This window comes from Cetorhinus maximus, chromosome 12 (assembly GCF_964194155.1).
Source record: "Cetorhinus maximus chromosome 12, sCetMax3.hap1.1, whole genome shotgun sequence".
Classification (NCBI taxonomy): domain Eukaryota; kingdom Metazoa; phylum Chordata; class Chondrichthyes; order Lamniformes; family Cetorhinidae; genus Cetorhinus; species Cetorhinus maximus.
This window is the reverse complement of record NC_135890.1, coordinates 65,729,686-65,748,000: the sequence shown is the minus strand read 5'-3', so window position 1 is coordinate 65,748,000 and position 18,315 is coordinate 65,729,686. Positions and strand designations below refer to the sequence as shown.

General features: G+C 45.4%; 1 protein-coding gene across 10 annotated transcripts in view; it reads right to left on the bottom strand.

The window, feature by feature from the left end:
• Positions 1-18,315, bottom strand: part of specc1la (sperm antigen with calponin homology and coiled-coil domains 1-like a) — a 376,439-nt gene that overhangs the window by 24,794 nt on the left and 333,330 nt on the right. The window lies entirely within an intron of this gene.

Genomic DNA, 18,315 nt, shown 5'->3' with positions numbered 1-18,315 from the left:
GTTAAGGCAAAATCAGTTGAAAATCTAAACTAGCACATATTATAAAAAGAAAAGCCAGCCCACAATTAACTGTTAACTTGTAGATCACATTTATTTTGAGCCCTATCAGTAAGGTAGCTTTACAAATACACAGGCCTTCTAATCATCCACTACGTGTGAGATAACATCACTTTTTACAATAGGCACCATGTTTTAGTATCAAGAAACACAGACACAAACTCTGCCTCATGAACCAAGGCTAATCTGAATGACTGAAGAACAAGACTCTCAATTTTAATTTCCCAACTCCATTTAGTAGCACAGCAAGCTCACATCTTAAAGAATCCTCAAACATGAAAATCCCACATTTTGTCTTATTTTTGGTGTCCCCCCACAAAAAGTGGCTGCGAGATACATTTTGAGGTAATATTGCTGCCTCAAACAGGTTGGCTTGGAGGTTAAGGTTGTCAATTCTGGTTGGTCTCATTCCTGGTCTCATCATGTCCCTCACCTCTAACCCAGTGAAATAGTCTTTCTCCCCATCGCCACAATTTTCAGAACGTGTTTATAGAACAATAAGAGAGAGATAATTTTCAATGCTCCTATGATTTTTGTCCTGGCAGAGCCCTGAAGATTAATCTTTAATTCTCCTGGAGAATCCTGGAATTGTGTTGCAATCTTAAAAACGAGACTGAGTATATTCTGTGCCCTTGCCACCCACAATTCTTCTAATTGGTGTTCAACATGGAGTAATGATACGTCACTGAGGCCGGGGGGGGGTGGCGGCTGTAGGTGCTAAATTAGCAGGAGGTTTCCTTACCCATGTTTGAGCTGATGCCATGGGGTCCAGAGTCAATGTTGAGGACTCCCAGGCCAACTCGCTCCTGTCTGTATACCACTGCACCACCACCTCTGGAGGGTCAAGGCATAGCCAGGATGGTGATGGTGGTGGATGGGACATTGTTGGTAAGGTATGATTCCGTGAGTATGACTAGGTCAGATTGTTGCTTGTCTAGTCTGTGGGACAGCTCTCTCAATTTTGGCACAAACCCCCAGATGTTAGTAAGCATGGTTGACAGGCCTGAGTGCGCTGTTTAGGTACGTGGGTTGATGCCAGGTGGTCCATCCAGTTTCATTCTTTCTCAATTTTCCTGTAGCGGTTTTATACAACTGAGTGGTTTGCGAGGCTACTTCAGAGGGCAGTTAAGAGTCAACCACATTATTGTGGGTCTGGAGTCACATGTAGGCCAGACCAGGTAAGGACGACAGACTTCCTTTCCTAGAGGACACTAGTGAACCAGATGGGTTTTTACGACAATTGATAATGGTTTCATGGTCCCCATTACTAGGGCTAGCTTTTAATTCCAGATTTATAGTTGAATTTAAATTCCACCAGCCACCATGGTGTGATTTGAACCTATGTCCCCACAGCATTAGCCTGGGCCTCTGGATTACTAGTCCAGTGACATCACACTATGCCACCGCCTCATTTTCTTTGAACATTTCTCTTTACCAAATATAAGTAATGGGTATGGGTAATGAGTCTTTTTGCTTTCCAACTGACATAGCAAGGTAGTGCATCGCATGAATGGACGTGTTGCCCAGCTAATGGCAAGAACATGGGGGTAAGTCATGTGATGAAACCTCCAGGAATACATTTAATCACAATTGGAAATTATACTCATGCAATATAAATTGTTGTTCCCTTTGAAACTTGGCATTCTTGCATCTGTCCTGATGAGTGCAAGACAAAAAAAGGTCTCTTTTTTCAGCAATACTCAAGTTGTGTACTACCAAGCAACTGTTTCTTTCCTCAGTTCTGAAGAAGGATCATCGATCTGAAAGATTAACTCTGCTTCTCTCTTCAGATGCTGCCTGACGTGAGTACTTCTAGCATTTTCTATTTTTATTTCCAATTTCCAGCATCTGCAGTATTTTACTTTTGCATTGTTGTTGTATTACATAACCTTCATTTGACAACCCACAGTACCAGCTGGATGATGCTATGTGTCTAATCCTTAGGCCCACTTCACCTCTATTACACTCAATGTCTTGCGCAGTTCATGTTTTGCTAATTTCTGTGTGAATGTCGTGTTTATTAGAGTGAGGAGTGGTAGAGCTGCTAAATTAGCACTTTACATTTTAGACATTCAGTGTATCAAACACTTCGAGATCAAAGACCGACTCAAAGCTCCTCTGAACTATTCTCTGCTTTTTGCACCCCACCCCCCCACCCCTCCACCAGGAGATTATATGGTTGAGTGGTGGGGGAGTGAGGTGGTGTCTGGTTATGATACTCTAGCCATTTTGGGTGGGCAAGCTTAATGGACCATCTGGTCTTTAGTTTGTTTGTATGTCTCTCTATATCACTCCAGTGAATTACCTCACCTTCATCTTCAGCAAAACATCCCTTATTAGCAGTGTGACAGCCTTTACTTTGCACACCACCTATCCTGCAGCCTCTAGGAATGAGACTGCCAATTTAGTGAGGGGCCATGACATACTGTGTTCCACTGTGTTATGATCCCAGTGGGGTAACCCCAAACCGAAAAAACCACATTTGTTGAATGATCCCCAAATGAGGAAATTACCAACAAGATTCCACTTTTGTAGCTATTACTTTAACATGAATCAGAACCAACACAAACTAAACATGAATTAACAGGCAAATGATACTTCAAATAAAAAAGGAAAGTTCATTTTAAATAGCCGCTACAATAAAGACACGTCTTGCACAAACATAAGCACTCGCATCACTCCCCGCAGAAACATGGCACTATGTAGCTACACAGTTCCACAATTTGCTGTTCTTTATTCATGCAGGGTAGGTCAGGTGTCCTATCCAACAACTTTCACCTTCGAGCTTCATGAGTATGATTATCATCAGTAAGGCAAACTTCCACAAACCCTCTCTCCCTCGAGTCACGACAGTCCTGATGTTGGAGCTTTCCAAAGTTCCTTTTCAACTGGTCAACCAACAGCACCCCATTCATGGTTTGGCCACTTCTGGGAAAACACCCAAGCTCTTTAGCGTCTCCGAACTATTCACACAGATTTCTAGGTTTTAGACCTTTTAGCCAGCTCACACATTACCTCCGAGAGCTTGTGTCTCCTTTTCTGTCAAACTGAACTCTTCCTGAGTGATTTGCTTCCTGTCCTCACAAGAATTCTGTGTTCCTCCTTCTGTCTCTGTCTACCTTCTGCATCTGTGGCCTGATTGCCTTCACCCTTCAGCTCCTCCACTTGTAGCCTCTGTTCTTATGTAGCAGCAGCTTCTTTGTGTGCCAGCCACATAGCTTTCATATGTTAGTGTCCTTCCTGTCAGTACTGCTGCCAGGTCACATAGACCAGAGTTTATTATTCAAGAAAATTACAATCAATCTTCTTACAATTGATGCAAAGTTAAAGTCTTTTTCAAACATTCTAAAAACCAATCACTGATCCCACAGACATTTTAAATAAATCACAAATTTTCCTTACTGTACTGCTTCCGGGTCAAAAGTCATCACAATAGCTATTGGGAACTGAACTAAGGCGACCAAAACTTACTCCATAATTAACTTTTAAAAATGAACAACACAAGAACAGATCTCCAGTAGTCTAACTGAGACACTGACCTGGACTTTGCAGTAATAATTACAGTGAAACCACCAGGACTCACTTATTATTGACTAATCGGACGATAGTTTCCAGCATCTGCACGTACAGTTAAATGTGGGAATCTGGACATTGCTCTCCGATTTTCCCTGCTCCTCCAGATGCTTCATTACACTGGCATAGACTCGGCATAAAAGGAAGGGAAAGAGGTGCTCTTTTGCTTTCTAACTTTCTCAGCCTTCAGCAAGTGGTTGTTCTCTGCTACAGGAGAAGAAGCTAGTTATTTGGTGAGTATCTGGTAAATGACTAAGATTTATTCTATTCCTAACATTCAAAATAGTCTAGAAACTGGTGGCAAGGTTACAAAATATATAAAAACAAAAATAAAATATATAATTGGATAAAATTATTAAATAATTAATTAGAACACATTAAGGATGTCAGGACAGGTGATTGTGTCACAGCTGCAGGATGTGGGAGCTCCTGGATGCCAGTTTGATCCAGGGCAAACACGTCTGCAATGAGTGTTTGAAGTTTGAGCATCTTCGGCTCAGAATTTATGAGCTGGAGGCTGAACTGCAGACACTGTGACGCATCAGGGAAGGGGAGATTTACCTGGATTCTGTGTATCAGGAGGCAATCAGGCCTATCAGGACAGGATCTTCTGAGTTTGTCAGTGATCAGGGACAGGGGGGTGTGACTGCAAGTGAGGCAGGCAAGGGGACCCAGAGGGCAGGAGTGCAGGAGCCTCGGCCCTTGCAATTGTCCAACAGGTTTGAGGTTTTTTCAGTTTGTTTGGATGAGAATGGGGACTGCAGGGTGGATGAGCTAGCTGGCCATGGTACCATGATACAGGAAGCATTCATGTGGGGTGAGCAAAAAGGAATGTTGTGGTAGTAGGGGATAATATAGTCAGAGGGATTGACACCGTTCTCTGCAGCAAAGAGCGTGTTGCCTGCCCAGTGCCAGGGTTTGGGACATCTGCTCGGGGCTGGAGAAATACTTGCAGTGGAGGGACCCGTTCATCATGGTTCATGTAGGCACTAATGACATAGACCGGACAAAGGAGGAGGTTTTGCATAGTCAGTATGAGGACCTCAGCACCAAATTAAGAAGCAGAATCTCAGAGGTCATAATCTCTGGATTATTACCTGAGGCACGTGTAAATTGGCACAGGACAAATCAGATGAGGGAGATGAGTGATGGAATACTCCCCACTTGCCTGGATGAGTGCAGCTCCAACAACTCTCAAGAAGCTCAACACCATCCAGGACAAAGCAGCCGCTTGATTGGCACCACATCCATAAACATTCACTCCCTCAACCACCGACGCACAGTGGCAGCAGTGTGTATCGTCTACAAGATGCATTGCAGGAATTCACCAAGGCTCCTTTGACAGCACCTTCCAAACCCACGACCACTACCATCTAGAAGGACAAGGGCAGCAGATAGATGGGAACACCACCATCTGGAGGTTCTCCTCCAAGTAACTCACCATCCTGACTTGGAAATAGATCACCGTTCCTTCACTTGTCGCTGGGTCAAAATCCTGGAACTCCCTTCCTAACAGCACTGTGTAATCTACACCACATGGACTGCAGCAGTTCAAGAAGGCAGCTCATCACATTTCTCAAGGGAAACTAGTGATGGGCAATAAATGCTGGCCCAGCCAGCAAAGCCCACATCCCATGGATGAATAAAAAAAAAAAAAATTTGTGGCTCAAAGACTGGTGTGGGAGCAGTGGGTTCCGGTTCATGGAGCACTGGCACCAGTACTGGGAAAAGTGGGGTGTGTACCGTTGGGCGGCCTACACCCGAACCGTGCTGGGACTGGTGTTCTTGCGAGCCGCATAACTAGGGAAGTAGAGAGGGTATTAAACTAAACAGTGGGGGTCAAGGGATCAAATTTGAGAAAATGTGGTAAACCAAAGAGCAGAGACAAGGCAAAAGAAAAAGGTATCATTATAGGAAATGAAAAACAGACCGTGACAGGAAGGGATAGAGTACAAATCTAATAGTAAATCAACAAATGAGACTAGAGGTTATAAAAAGAATAAGAGGATAAAGCTAAAAAGTTAGTATGTTGGTACAGCAAGTAATTAGGGAATAAAATGTTATCATTTATTGCAAGGGGAATTGAATACAAAAGTAGGGAGGTTATGCTTCAGTTGTACAGGGCACTATTGAGACCACATTTGAAGTACTGTGTCCAGTATTGGTCACCTTATTTAAGGAAGGATGTAAATGCATTGCAAGCAGTTCAGAGAAGGTTTACCAGACTAATACCTGGAATGGGTGGGTTGTCTTATGAGGAAAGGTTGGACAGACTAGGCTTCTATCCGCTGGAGTTTTGAAGAGGAAGCAGTGACTTGATTGAAACATATAAGATCCTGAGAGGTCTTGACAGGGTGGATGTGGAGAGGATGTTTCCTCTTGTGGGAGAATCTGGAACTAGGGATCACTGTTTAAAAATAAGGAGTCACCCATTTAAAACAGAAACGAGGCAAGATTTTTTCACTCAGAGGGTTGAGTCTTTGGAACTCTCTTTCTGAAAAGGTGGTGGAAGCAGAATCTTTGGATATTTTTAAGGCAGAGGTGAATAGATTCTTGGTAAGCAAGGGGGTGATAGGTTACCGGGAGTAGGTGGGATGCAGATTTCAGATTACAATCAGATCAGCCACGATCTTATTAAGTGGCGGAGCAGGTTTGAGGGGCTGAATGGCCTACTCCTGCTCCTTATTCGGATGTTAAAAATACATGACAAGCATAAAATGGCAGTTCTCACCCACTGGTTACCCACTAAACATGTCAGCAAATATCAGAGCTGGTGCATTCAGTTGTAAATGAATTTTTAACAGCATGCTAAGTCTCAGTTATTGCCAAAAAACCTCTCTGGCATTGAAAATTTACTTTACAACACGTGGAAACATATTTCTTGAGATTTAATTTATGCTGGAGATTTAAAACAATTGAAATAAAATATATATTTTAAAAACTTTCTCTTTCTGTTCCTTATCTGTAAAAAAAAAAGTGGATTTAGATCAGGCGGGGCAATCAAGTGTTAAAAATTTCACAGGTACCCCAATCTGCCCATTTCCTGTTTTAATGGAGGCAGGACTTGGGGAAGGGGGGGGCGTGGAGTGGGGTCTGCCTGCTCTTGTAGCCACAGTATTATGTGGCTGGCCCAGTTAAGTTTCTGGTCAATGGTGAACCCCAGGTTGTTAAGGTTGGGGGATTCAGTGTCGGCAATGTTATTGTAAGTCATGGGGAGAAGATTAGATTCTCTCTTGTTGGATCTGGTAATTGTCTGGTATTTGTGTGTTGTAAATGTTACTTGCCATTTATCAGCCCAAGCCTTTATGTTGTCCATGTCCCATGCGGGCACAGACTGCTTCAGTATCTGAGGAGTTTCGAATGGTGCTGTACACTGTGCAATCAGTGAACCTGGCAGCTAAAGGGAGGCGAGGACTGGTGGATCTTTCCACTAGATCTAGCTTATCAACACCATCCCGCTGCCCAGCCACTATCTCACCTCAAACCCGTCTTTGATCCCTTGTTCCTCTACTCTCCATAGCTATGACTTCCTATCTCCCCTGACAGGCTGCTAAGTTCGAAGAACCAGAGGGAAACCCATTTCTCAGAGTTTTCCAACTGCAAAACAATGTTTGCTCCTTCACCTCTGAGCTAATAGTGGCTCCTGCATGATTTGTTAAGGATTTTTCAGTCTGATTGGTTGACAGTCACACTGTTGTTTGCCCTGTCACACACACCATGCTGAAATGTCTTTCTAATCAATGTAAGTTGCTGCAGAAAAGCCCACAAAAATTCTGTGGACAGCTGTAAGTGCAATGAATGGCGAGTGTCTTTTCTTTGCCACTGACTGCAAGATTTGTGCCATTAATTCCATGCTTAGGTTCAGATGTTCACAGTGCTACAGTGATGGTTCTTGTCCAGAACCCCTGAGTGACTGCCTTGCACCTCATTGCCAGGGTCCTGTGTCCTACTATTAGCAGCTGGACAGTCTTCCTGCTCCTGAAGGGTCTGGTCCCATTAAACTGTCTATTAACGTTTTAAAAATATTCCATATGTCATTAAAAAATAAAGTAAGCAAACTACAGTGGTAAAGGTCAAACTCATTTCTGAACCACTTCATTTCCTATTCCACGAAAGCTCCTTTTTCTAAAGTTGTTGATCCTTTCTCTGCATAGAAGTGATGTCATTGTACGTGTCATGGTTCACAGACATGGCACGTACTATAAACAGCTGACTGACAGCGGCTCAGAATTCAATAGAGGGCTTCTGGAGTCGGAAGGCCTTTGTCAAAGTGTTTTCACTGTGTGGTGGGAATATGGTCTTAATATAGTCTCAGCTGATTCACATCTTAAATAACGATGGAAGCCCCTCAATTCAAGTCAGGAAACCAGGCTGCTGCCAAAGTTGTCATGAAAGCAAGTTCATTGAGAGTTGATGTGTTTAACTGCAGCTCACATTTACGCTGAAGTCACCCACTGCTCATGTACTGTCTATCACCTAACTCAATGCACAAGGTTTTTCTGTTCGTGAAACTAATCTCTGTCCAATTCGAAATCAAGATAATTTGCATAAGCATTCATGACGATGTTGCACAGGAGACACTGGACATCAGTCTCTGGTAAAGGCAGACACCGGCTGAGCGACACAGACAACCTCTTGCTCTCCCCAACTATACGTAACACTCAACAAAAAATCAGAGCTATTCATTATCAATTATTAGAAATAATCCCAAACAAAAGAACTCTGTAATGAATTAAAAGACAGTGAGTCTGCCTCAACCACCGTTCAATGATCAGCTGCACTACTGCAATATCTCACCAAATACATAAAATCTGCAACAGTTTAATAAGACTCGGAACGCAGGTTTCTAGTGACGAACCACATAGCTCATTCCTGTTCCTCAGCTGTGTGTTGCTTGTGGGTGATAAACACGCTAAGGTTGGAGCCAGCTTTCAAATGATAATTACCGTTGATAATTACTTTAATCTTTCCACTACCCCACCCTCCATTTCATTCCTTTAGCTATGCTGTTGGACTAACCTTCTGATGCATGCTTCAGAATTCCTTGAAGGTAATTAATGGCCAAACCAGAAGCATCCTGTTTTGTTTTCACAAAAAACCCCTCGCCCCAACCTCCCCGATCCCAAACCCCTCGCCCCAACACCCCCCCGATCCTAAACCCCTCGCCCCGATCCCAAACCCCTCACCCTGACCCCACCCGAACCCAAACCCAAACCCAAACCCAAACCCAAACCCTGCATCCCGACTCCCCGATCCCAAACCCTGCATTCCGACTCCCCAATCCCAAACCCTGCACCCCGACACCCCAATCCCGCACCCTGACCCCAAACACCATGGCCCAACCCCTCAATCCCCATGCCCCGACCCCTCCAATCCCAAACCCCACACCCCGACCCCCCAATCCCACGCCCTGACCCCCCCAATCCCACGCCCCGACCCGCCAATCCCAAACTCTTATGTCCCCACTGCCAACCCAGTTTCCATTTTGGATGCCTGGTAAATTTTTTTGCTCTGTTCAACCCTGTGCTGAGCTTCAAATCCCACATTCAATCCAACATTAAACATCCTCCGAAGCATTGCCTGTTTCTATGTTTTCATTGTGGCTGCATGGTCATTGACACCTGTCACATCCAGGCACGGTCAGTAGAATTTTGGATTTAGGGTCAGAATGTCAGAAGCATTTCTGGGCTCTGACCCCGCTTCGTATTGGTACATGACTTACAATGCAATTTTAAATGAGCAGACCAAGTAATGACGAGATTTGAGCAGGAAACGGCTGCCATTACTGTGGTTGTCAGTTTATGGGGAAGATGGATGAGGGATAGAATCAATGTGCTCACAGAAGGACCCATGGGTCTGAACTTCTCTTTACACCTCACCCATTTCCCACAATGGAGTATAAAATGGGATAGTGTGAAATGAGTGGCCAATCCAAGCCTGCCTGCTTCCTGTCTGGCGAGCAAGGTTAACGTTTTCCACACATCATTGGCTCTCCACTTTGAGATTGCCTCTGCAGTCCCCTTCACTTTGGATACATGCTCAACTCATGTCTATGTCCTGCAAAGCGCCTTTTCATACCCTTGATTGAACTGATCATTCTAAAGCATGCAAAACTTTTATTTTTTGACCATTGGACATTGTTCACAGGCTGTTAAATTCACTTGCTGCCTCTTTGTCAAAGTATATGATATATCTGCATTGTCTCAGCTGAACTTTATGGATGTGTGCTCACAGCAGCAGCTTTGCCTGTTGGGGGCCCATAAGCGTGGAAATTAGCAACCCCAGATCTTGATTTACCCTGCAATTTCGATGGACTCCAGGCAGTTAATTTTAAATCAACTTCCTGGTGGGAAATGGATGGGATTGAACCAGATGCCTGTTAAGAGTAAAAAAAGTTTTTTTTCTTTTTATGCGAAGTGGGTGTCGCTGGTAAGGCCAACATTTGTTGCCCCCCACTAATTGGCCTTGAGAAAGTGGTGGTCAGAAAGTGTAAAACAGGTGGCCAATCTGATCCCAGCATGTTAAATTACCCAGATGGTGTTTTTCCTCCTGATTTTGCTTTGGCAATCCATTAAAAAGGCTTTCCTTATGATCATAGTAAATGGCTTGCACTCCAATGTTCTCTATCAGGTACTGACAGATTACTGTATATCATTAGCAACTTCTGCTTTATTCAGGGGGAAATCTCATACTCTTTATGTATTGCAAATGTCACTAGAATAATTTAATCAGCACACAGAGTGGAGTAGACAAGTACAATCTAATTGATGCAGAAGATAGGTAAATGACCAGGATTAGACTGAGATTCCCCAGCTCAGTATGGAATCTGTTGCCTCGCTCACCTTCTTAAACTGCTTTTCTACTGGTGCCATTGGGTGTTTTAAATTGCCAATCTCACACAGCTGAGTAATCTGCTGACATCCGCTGTCTAGGCTCACAATAAAAAGTTACTTGGCTACGGTACCTGTGAATGAATACTTCAGCAGGAGTAAACATTTACACAGAGATGGGGAGAAAATGGTGCAGTGCAAAGAAATTTGGTAAAAAAACCAAGGAAGAATCTTTGATTATGATGATAGTCTACATAAGGATCATGGACTGTACATTATGTTTGCATCCAGGCACATATTTGGACCAGGACCGTGTTCATGGTCATAAACAGACACGATCATGTCTGCTAACATCTCAAATTAGTAAAAATACATGGAACCTCCTAATGATCTTAATGTGATCTGGGCCAGGACAGGGGCTGTTCCCGTCGCATTCTGAGATCCACACTCAGTGCCATGCGCCGCCATATGAACACACTCAACCTCTCCCTCCAGCAGCACCGCCGCACCATTTTTCAAAGCTGCGCGTGCCCCCAGTTTCATTTTATTCTTCGCCTCATCCGACACCTCAACAAGAAACTTTTTCTCTTTCTCTCAAGTGCTAAGGAACGCAAGCTCCAACAACTCATCGACACCAACACCCATCTGGGACCCTCCACCCCTGCTTGTCCCTCCGTCCCCACCCTATCTTCCAATCCCAGCCCCAGCCACGTATTCACTATACCCCCTGACCTTCCCCTCTCCGTTGCTGAACGTTCAGTGTTCAGCAAAGGACTTAGTTTCATACCCTTACGCTCTCATCTCAATGAATTTCGGGCTCTGCACGATGCTGAACTCTTCTTCCGCCGTCTTCGTCTCCGTGCTCACTTCTTTGGGCAGGAGTCCTCTCCCCGTTCAATGGATCCTTTTACCCACCTCCAATATTCTCCCTCCACCTGGACCTCTCCCTCTGGTTTCTTACCTTCTCTTGATCTTTTCATTGAGAACTGTCGGCGTGACATTAGCCGTCTCAATTTCTCTGCTCCTCTCACCCATTCTAATCTGTCTCTCTCTGAACTTACTGCACTCCGTTCTCTCAGGTCCAACCCCAACATTGTCATCAAACCCGCTGACAAGGGTGGTGCTGTTGTTGTCTGACGCACTGACCTCTACCTCGCGGAGGCTGAGCGTCAACTCGCAGACACTTCCTCCTACCTCTCCCTGGACCATGACCCCACCACGGAACATCAAGCCATTGTTTCCAGGACTGTCACTGACCTCATCTCCTCTGGAGATCTTCCTCCCACAGCTTCCAACCTGATAGTCGTCCAACCTCGGACGGCCCGCTTCTACCTCCTACCCAAAATCCACAAATAGAACTGTCCTGGCAAACCGATCGTGTCAGCCTGTTCCTGCCCCATGGAACTCATTTCTCGTTATCTTGACTCCCTTCTCTCTCCCCTTGTCCAGTCCCTTCCCACCTACATCCGTGATTCCTCTGACACCTTACGTCACATCAACAATTTCCAGTTCCCTGGCCCCAACCGCTTCCTCTTCACCATGGATGTCCAATCCCTCTACACCTCCATCCCCCACCAGGATGGTCTGAGGGCCCTTAGCTTCTTCCTTGAACAGAGGCCCCAACAATCCCCATCCACCACTACTCTCCTCCGTCTGGCTGAACTTGTTCTCACACTGAACAATTTCTCCTTTAACTCCTCTCACTTCTCCAAATAAAAGGTGTGGCTATGGGTACCCGCATGGGCCCCAGCTATGCCTGTCTCTTTATGGGGTATGTGGAACATTCCTTGTTCCAGTCCTACTCCGGCCCCCTCCCACAACTCTTTCTCCGGTACGTCGATGATTGCTTCGGTGCTGCTTCATGCTCTCGTCGGGACCTGGAAAAATTTATTAATTTTGCTTCCAATCTCCACCCCTCCATCATTTTCACATGGTCCATCTCTGACACTTCTCTTCCCTTCCTTGACCTCTCTGTCTCAATTTCTGATGATAGACTGTCCACCAATATCCATTACAAGCCTACTGACTCCCACAGCTACCTCGACCTCAGCTCCTCAAACCCCGCTTCCTGTAAGGACTCCATCCCATTCTCTCAGTTCCTTCGCCTCCATCGCATCTGTTCTGATGATGCTACCTTCAAAAACAGTTCCTCTGACATGTCCTCCTTCTTCTTTAACCGAGGTTTTCCACCCACGGTCGTTGACAGGGCCCTCAACCGTGTCCGGCCCATCTGCTGCGCATCCGCTCTCACGCCTTCTCCTCCCTCCCAGAAACGTGATAGGGTCCCCCTTGTCCTCACTTATCACCCCACCAGCCTCCGCATTCAAAGGATCATCCTCCGCCATTTCCGCCAACTCCAGCATGATGCCACCACCAAACACATCTTCGCTTCACCCCCCCCCCGGCGGCATTCCGTAGGGATCATTCCCTCCGGGACACCCTGGTCCACTCCTCCATCACCCCTTACTCCTCAACCCCCACCTATGGCACCTCCCCATGCCCACGCAGAAGATGCAACACCTGCCCCTTCACTTCCTCTCTCCTCACCGTCCAAGGGCCCAAACACTCCTTTCAAGTGAAGCAGCATTTCACTTGCATTTCCCCTAACTTAGTCTACTGCATTCGTTGCTCCCAATGCGGTCTCCTCTACATTGGAGAGACCAAACGCAAACTGGGCAACCGCTTTGCAGAACACCTGCAGTCTGTCCGCAAGAAAGACCCAAACCTCCCTGTCGCTTGCCATTTTAACACTCCACCCTGTTCTCTTGCCCACATGTCTGTCCTTGGCTTGCCGCATTGTTCCAGTGAAGCCCAACGCAAACTGGAGGAACAGCACCTCATCTTCCGACTGGGCACTTTACAGCCTTCCGGGCTGAATACTGAATTCAACAACTTTAGATCTTAAACTCCCTCCCCCCATCCCCACCCCGTTTCTTCCCCCTCCCTTTTGTTTTTTTCAATAATTTATATAGATTTTTCTTGTCCCACCTATTTCCATTATTTTTAAATCTACAAGTAATACCTTGTCAATCTTTCCACCCCATCCCCACTAGAGCTGTACCTTGAGTGTTCTGCCATCCATTCTTAATTAGCACATTCTCTTAGATAATATCACCACCTTCAACACCTCTTTGATCCTTTTGTCTGTGACATCTTTTGATTCTCTGCTCCTATAACTGCTTGCTTGTCCCTACAACCACCCCACCTTCAACTTCTCTCCCCCCACCCCACCCCCCACCTTAAACCAGCTTATATTTCACCCCTCTCCTAACTACACTCAGTTCTGTTGAAGGGTCATTGGACTCGAAACGTCAACTCTTTTCTTCTCCACCGATGCTGCCAGACCTGCTGAGTTTTTCCAGGTAATTCTGTTTTTGTTTTTGTTTTGGATTTCCAGCATCCGCAGTAGTTTTTTGTTTTAGACCAAAACTAATATTTGCTTCCATTTCATGCTTTCAGAATTGCATCGTCAGCATCTCGGTCAAGTATACTCTTTGCAAGTTGAGTCTCATATTCCCAAGGAACTCTACGAGGGATGCTCCACGGATGTGTCAGCTCCTTTTATAGGAGCATATTCTCATCACCATTATTATCTGGAATATCTGCAGAGGAGGATGTACAATAACTTATATTTATATAGCACTTTTAACATAATGAAACGTCCCAAGGCACTTCAGGGGAGCATTATAAAACAAAACATGACGCTGAGCCACATAAGGAGATCTTAGATCAAAAGCTTGTTAGCGGGACAGGTTTTAGGGAGTTCTTTAAATGAGGAATGTGGGGTGGAGAGGCAGAAAGGTTTTAAAGAGTGAATTCCAGAGCTTGTGGCCTAGACATCTGAAGGCATGGCCAGCAATGGTGGAGCAATTAAAATCGAGAATCTCAAAAGTCTAGACTTAGAAGAGTGCAGACATCCTAGGGGGTTCTGGGGCTGGAGGAGATTGCAGAGATAGGGAGGGCCAAGACCATGGAAGGATTTGAAAACAGAGAAGAGAATTTCAAAATAAAGACTGCTTAACCGGTTGCCTGTGTAGGTCAGTGAGCACAGAGGTAATAGGGGGCCAGGAGCATGACCTACTGAAGCAGATGGAGAACAGTGTGAACCTTAAAGGAGGAAGAGCCCTTCTGTTATAGCCATTGTGGTGGTATATTTTTGGGGCTGGGTATGTAAAAATAATTAAGATGGGTAATTGTACTTCAGTGCATATTGACAACATATAAGTAAGTAAAAACTAATAACTCAATCTAATAGGCAACAAAAGTTGGAGATATTGCTGAAAAAAGACATGTTGTTGAAGCTTTTTATCTTGCACTCATCAAGACAATTTGTAAAAAATACCAAATGTAAAGGGAACAACAATTTTATACTGCATGAGTAGAGTGTTGATTGGCTGGCAAGTGGCTTCTGATTGGTAGAAGCGTTGCCATGGAGAATGCATCAGTTTACTGATAACTGACAGTTAAATGCCAACAAAAAGAGAAAATGCTGGAAAAACTCAGCAGGTCTAACAGCATCTGTGGAGAGAAAGAAGAGTTTAATGTTTCGAGTCCATATGACTCTTCCTCTGAAGAAGAGTCATATGGACTGGAAACATTAACTCTGTTTTTCTCTCCATCGATGCTGTTAGACCTGCTGAGTTTTTCTAGCATTTTCTCTTTTTGTTTCAGATTTCCAGCATCCGCAGTATTTTGCTTTTTTCTTAGTTAACTGCCAAGCTTTGTTTAAATTCAAAGCAGGCAGGTTGACTCTGATTGGTCAGGGCATTACCCTGGGGAATAAACCAGGGAATGGCTCTTGTCTATTTTATTTAGTTGAAAAAGGTGCAATGAGTGTACATTTCTGTCTGCAAAGGACAAGGCCCTGTGTATTAATATATGTAGCTTCTAGCACGTATAAGTGAGCCACACTATAAGCCTGACTGATAATCTTAAATTTGTTGTCAGTGTAGTTCTTAGAACACTCAGGATTGTTTTGCAAATGTTGTCCAATCATGGAATCACATCTAATGTTGGACACAATGGGCAGAATTTTCCCATTATGCCCGCGGCAGGTTTCATGCCCGGCAGGTGTGGAAAATCTGGAGGCCAAAAATCGGATTCCTGCTGGTGTGGAAACAATTTGCAATTCTCCCCTAAACTCTTTAATGGCAGGTCGGGTATACTGCTGACTGGTGACGTGAATACCGTTTGCATTCATTACTGTGTCATGAATGCTCATTAAATATGCTGCTGACCAGAAGTACTTTCCAATCTTGTGTCATGCCAGTGGGAGTTCACACCAGTCTATTTCATGTTTAAAAAACAGTGGCGTGCAGCCATTCACCCTCACTTCACTCATGATTTCAGGGTGAGTGCAACATTCAAAGCCTATCTGCAACAGCACTGCTCCGATTTCTTAGCGATGGTAGTGGAATGCCACACCGCTGGGTCTGTAGGGTTGGTCTGATCCAGGTGGGTGCCTCTGTACTCCGGGAGGGCACCACTGTGCCGCAGCACTCAGGCAGGGCTGCATCCTCAAACAGAGCCCAGCTTTGAGACCGGGGGGCGGTTGGGGGGAAGAATAATGGACACATGGAGGACAGAGGGGTCGGAAAAGGGTGAGGGGATTGATGGACACATGTGGAGCAAAGGAGTAGGAAAGGGTTGGAAGTGGATGGAGGGGGAACAATGGCAGACAGAAGGGAGACCAAAGGGTACAAAACTGGAGCCCAACAAGGAAAATTGAAATGCAGACACACAAGGGGGTGGATGGGAGTCCAAATGAATGAATGGGAGGGGATGCCATCAGGAGGTGGGGTGGTGGGGGGGTGCGGTTGGTGAGTGTTAATGTGGAGAAGAGAGGGATGGGTTGCACAGGGACTCATTGTGGGGTGGGGCGGGTTGGGGGAGGGGTAAAGGGAGACAGTGTTGTGATCAGTTATGAGGGCACTGGGGTACTCACTGAAAGATGGTAAGGGTCCCTGATCTGGGGCCAACAGGTAGGAGTGAGTGAGTAGAGACAGTCCTGGGGTGTAGCGGCCTATGCTACAGGGCTATGCATGGCATGCACATCTTACTCCCGCTCCAGAGAGGGGCAAGGCCTGTGTGCTCAATTGGGATTAGGCACAGCTTGGTGTGTGGGGCATGTTCATAGTTAGTGGTGATGGACTTGTCTGGCTCAGTACTGAATTGCAGATGGGATGATCATGAATATGGGAGGCAGCTGCAGCCTTTGTATGGGGAAAACGTAATGGGGGAGGGGGGGGAATTCAAAGCTCTCTTGGTGGGGGGTCTCCTCTGAATATGACCATGCACATAGAACTAGATGGGGGTGGGTGAGGTCCACATGGAGCACGGGCATGTCACGTGATGGGTTCAGGGGGAAGGGTTGAAATGTCCACCATAATGACAATGGGATCCAGGGTTACTGGGGAGGCTGGAGAATAACCAGAGGGACTTCTACCTGAACATCGTGAGGCTCCAGGTAAATTGGAGGGAACCAAACATTGAAACGGGGAGGGTCGAAGTTGGTTTCAAAATAAAAATGGAGCATCACCATCTTGAATCAACAAATTGGCGTACTTTGAAATCAAAGCTAGAAACAAATCTGCATAGGAGGGGTCAAAGGCAGTGTGAGAGGAGCACACAGTGAGAGAGGCTGGACTAATGGAGTCCGTTCAGGGGGCACCCTCAAACAGCTTGCAGGCACAACATTGAAAGAGTTAGAGCTGAGAGAAAATAGGAAGACTTCATGAGAAAATGCCATTAGAGCCAATGCCTTTTGCTGTACAGTAACAGGAGACTGCAGGAGTGATTGGCTTCATAACACAGTCACTCTATTTCAACATTAACACATAGGAGTATGAAAATTGTGAATACAGGCAACCATTAAGGAGTTACAGCTGCTGCATATCTGCTAGATCATCAATGAAAGCTCTAATATGCTTTCTTTAATTGGCATGGATAACGGGCCAAAGGGCATCCAGTCATTGCTCATGTGCAGTTAACTTTAATCAGTGTGCCAGATCAGAGATTGGAGGAGTGAGTTTGGTAAAGTGGCGCATGTCATTAATGCATTGAAGCCATATCCAGCCTCTGTGGGATTGATATGTTCAGTCTCAGGGTTAGCATCTTGGTTACCTGAGGTTTGTGCCTCAGCTACAAGACTGTATCAGTGACAAGGTTAGTAGCACAGACGTAACTCGAGACCAATGACAGTGGCTTTTCGTTTGCAAGTGTGAATTTTACTAATTTTCCCTATTATTTATTAATCTGTTATATCTGTCAGTCCACAGAGGAGGAGGAGGAAACAATAATGGAATTTGGGCTCAAATCTGCTTCTTGAGGGTTCTCATTGAATGAAGGAGGAGGGGAAGGGACCAGTGCTGCCTTCAGGAGGAGGCCCCGCCTGAGGTGCAGGGGTGCCCCAACAAGAACCAGAGGTTCAGCAAGAAAGACCCATTCCAAGGAGGTGATTCACTCAACCAAGGGTCTACTGAAGAAGGCTCTCCTATTTGCAGATGCTGCTCACTTCCGTGCTTGTCCCAAGATCTGGTGGATCACATCCGCTGCATTCTGTGGGAGGAGCTCACGCCCTGTGGAGTGGGAGGCCATCCCCTGCCAGTGGTTCTAAAGGTCACCACCATGCTCAATTTTTCTGACTGTGGATCGTTCCAGGGATCCACAGGGCACCTGTGCGGCATCTCACAGTCCTCAGCACATAAATGTATTACGGAGGAGACAGATGCCCTATACTGTAAAGGTCATCATTATGTAAGGTTCACACTCAATAAAGCTAGCCCGGCTGCTATATTTAATGGGTTTGCAGCTATCTCTGGCTTCCTTCGGGGTACAATTAATTGCACACATGTGG